Source organism: Numida meleagris, chromosome 1, assembly GCF_002078875.1.
Source record: "Numida meleagris isolate 19003 breed g44 Domestic line chromosome 1, NumMel1.0, whole genome shotgun sequence".
NCBI lineage: Eukaryota > Metazoa > Chordata > Aves > Galliformes > Numididae > Numida > Numida meleagris.
Window position 1 is genome coordinate 152,840,842 of NC_034409.1, and position 3,473 is coordinate 152,844,314.

General features: G+C 37.5%; 1 long non-coding RNA gene across 1 annotated transcript in view; it reads right to left on the reverse strand.

Annotated features, from left to right (window-relative positions):
* LOC110402347 overlaps positions 1–2,859 on the reverse strand; it is a 5,951-nt gene extending 3,092 nt beyond the window's left edge. Inside the window, exon 1 of the long non-coding RNA XR_002441169.1 lies at positions 2,756–2,859. This is a non-coding gene — a long non-coding RNA (uncharacterized LOC110402347). The remainder of the gene's footprint in view (positions 1–2,755) is intronic.

Below are 3,473 nucleotides of genomic sequence, written 5' to 3' on the forward strand. Positions count from 1 at the left end.
AAAGATCCCAATAACACTGTTTGATAGAGAAAATTCTCAGCTACAAAACACTATTTTTCAACATAGTCATCATCATTAGCTGTTTTGCATGGAAGACCCAGTTGAGACATTCTTTATTTTGTGGTGTGGCAGTTGTGTATGGCCGTCAAGAATATGGCTTGTCTGTCATGTTGCTGTCACTACTGCTGAAACACACCACTCACTGTCTCACTAAGCCCTAGTCCACTGTTTGGTCTCTATAAACATTCAGTGAGTGTCACCGAATGTCTGTGAGTGCCATTTTTTTCCATGTGGAGGAATTCAGTGACACATCTTTGCCAAATATACACTTCCACGTCAGATGCCATTTTGTCAGACTGCCCCTCTGCTGCTATCTGTCACACAGCAACAACGTGTAATGGAATATTGGTGGAATCCTCTAGTGCCATACCACCAGCATCTGCCTCTGACATCACAGGCCAACATAATGAAATAGGGAGCATTACTTTTGGAGCAACCCTTGTATGCACAGGAAAAAGGCTATGTACAGTCTTTGGATTTGGAGTCTTAACCACACATTTTCTGGCTTTGCAGAAACTATTTTTCACTGTGTACTTGCACAAGACAACGCTGGAGTATACTCAGTGGAATAACTCACCTGCCTTCTTCACAAGGTAGAACTCCTAAACTGAAAGACTAGTATCTAGAAAACTCAGGCTCAAATCCATCAAATCTCGCTTGTAAAATAAGTATCAAGCAGTGATAATCCTAATGATAATATTCATTTGAAAAAATATATAGTTACATGTGTATGGGAGAAAGGTCTTCCCAGAGGACTGAATTCTTTTTGTTCTTTCCCTCTTACCCTACACCATTTTTTTCCAGCCATTAAAATTACCTATTTTTTTTTAGAAATTTCCTTTTTAAGTCAGTGAAAAGAAGTTCTGCTAGGAGTAATCTTCCTTTTGACACATAATGTATTATGAAGAAATAGGTGCAATATGACTTCAGATTCCATTAAATGAAAATATATGTCTCCTATACATAAGAACAGTCACTTTAGAACTGTAACTAGAGAAATCTTTCATCACCTTGAAATCAAGTACAGTAAGTTGTGTGACAGCCACAGCATTGATATTAACATGTTGCTGATGGCAACGACTTTGTTGCTAGACTAGAAAACCTGCATAAAATCTTTTGGAAAAAGCTACTCCTGCATTAATCCTATCCTTCTATGTTTTTTCACCTGAATACCAATAAACTCCATTAGCTAAAATTCCTTTCGAAAAAACAGCATTGGGTTGAGCTTCTAAACCTTAAATACATGAATTTATTCAAGAATACTTTTAGTACCAGTCAAGTAATCACACACAGTGAATAAAAAAAAGCAGCATTCCCTTTTCTTAGAGTTTTTAATTAGTATTTACAGTCTTTTGAGCTCCTGTCTGAAATGTGTTCTTCTGTCTTATGATGCTGAAATGCAGTTTTAAGGCTCTCTCTGATCTAACCATTCTTAAGCACGCTGTATGAGGATTGTATAATTATAGGAAAAATCTACTATAATAAGATCCTGCTTGCATTCAATTTCTCAGGGCTTGCATTTATTAAAGCAATACTCTTGTTCATTAAAGAAACCCATGAAACTCCTTTGTCTCTCTAACAACAAATACCCAAGCAGTTACAGAAACATTATATTGACAGTCTCAATATGTACTTGGATATATTGGATATCGGGATACTTGGTTTTGCTTTGTGGTAAATTGGAGTTGTGCTCTGAGTTGATCAGTAGAAATAGGGCCTGAATGTATTGTTATTCATACAGGAGCTCCACCCACACTGCAGAAACATTCCAATTTTAAGTTAGTGAAGGGAAACCTGAGTCACTACAGTGTAACAGAGGATAGTCAGATTAATTAAACAAAAGGATGTAAAGGAATTCTTATACCTTGGGCTAAGTTTTCGCTCTAATTTACATAGATCTGCATTAATTATACTTTTTCAAAGCAATTTCCATAAAGTATTTTGTTAGTGATTCTGCTGGGCTACTCCAGAATTAAGTGGTACTTCAACATTTATGATCTATATTACTACCAGGCTGCATTTCTAAAATAAGATAATCTCAGTCTAATGAGTTGAAAATATTTCCTCTGGTTTAGTCCCCTAATGTACAATGCCAAACCCTGCCTCAGACCACTATTTTTTAGTGAAGTACAGGTACTTCACTAAATAGGAAGGGAGAGTCTTGCAGTTCTCTCTGACAGGAAACAAACTGCCAGTAACATATGTACTCTTAGAGACAGCCTGAACACGTGGAGAAGTTAAAAGGTTGTCAAGGGCCTTTCAACCACATGGTCCTCCAAAGCTAAAAGCATACACTCTGTGTTCTATTCAATGAATCAGATCAATTTCTATCACTTGGACCATGAATTCTCCTGCAGGTCTTTCTACGGTCCTTATTAAATTGAGGACATGGCCAAGATTTAGATAACTCTTATCACTAATATCTGATGTGCAGCTCTGATCATAATCTAGCCACTACTGTTCCATTAACTCCTCAATGTCAAAAAGAATCTCAGGTCCTCACTTAGCAAAGCTGCTGTTCTCATGACGCTTGGCTGAGCGCACCCAAGAAGATTTTAATGGCAACAGTCAGAAGTTTCAGAAGCTAACTGGTGACAGGAAATCACAGTTTCAGGTGAAGCTAGACTTCACACCGCCTTCTCATGTGCAGTGGTGGTACAGCTTCCAGAGCTGAAATTAAAAAATGCAGCTTTACCCATTCAAAGTGAAATTGCTGTTCTCATCATCATTCAATTCATCCCTGGACCTGCATAACATTTAAAACAACATATATGGTCAGTGATTATAAAGCACAAGATAGGGACAATTTTAAGTTAACGTTGTTGCTCTTTTTGCAGTAGTTTCCCAAAAAGACTCAGCAGTAGCCGGCATATTCTCCTGTGGCCTGTTTTCCACTCCTCTTTCTATCATACATCTTTTTTCAAGCTGTTTCTTTTTTATTTCTTTTCAGAAAGTTTCCTATTGAAAAACAGTAGTCATCAGCTGTCCATCACGTATAGAAATCCAGCAAATAAGGAAATCTAACAATGACAAAGTGATAGCGTCCAGGTTCAAAATGTTACTGTTAGTGGTGTCTTAAATCTCCATGGAAAAAAGAGCACAAGGAAGAGCTGAAAGAAAACTGAGCTGAAAGTTGGAAGGGAGAGATGCTCATGCTGAATGATAAAGTATTCATTATTTCTCCTCACTCATGTGTTTGCACTTCATTTTGAAGAGTAGACTCCTACTATATTGATTCTTAGCTCAATTAGGAAAAAGCAAATTCCAGTATGGTATTAAGTTTTAGTCAGAAAAAGGCTCCGGTGTTTTAATATCTACCAGGCCACAGGCCAGAGCTGACTACTATGCAGACAAATCTCAGTCTAGTTTTCCACTGCTTAACTACTACTGCAAGCTAAGAACAAATCAGAACC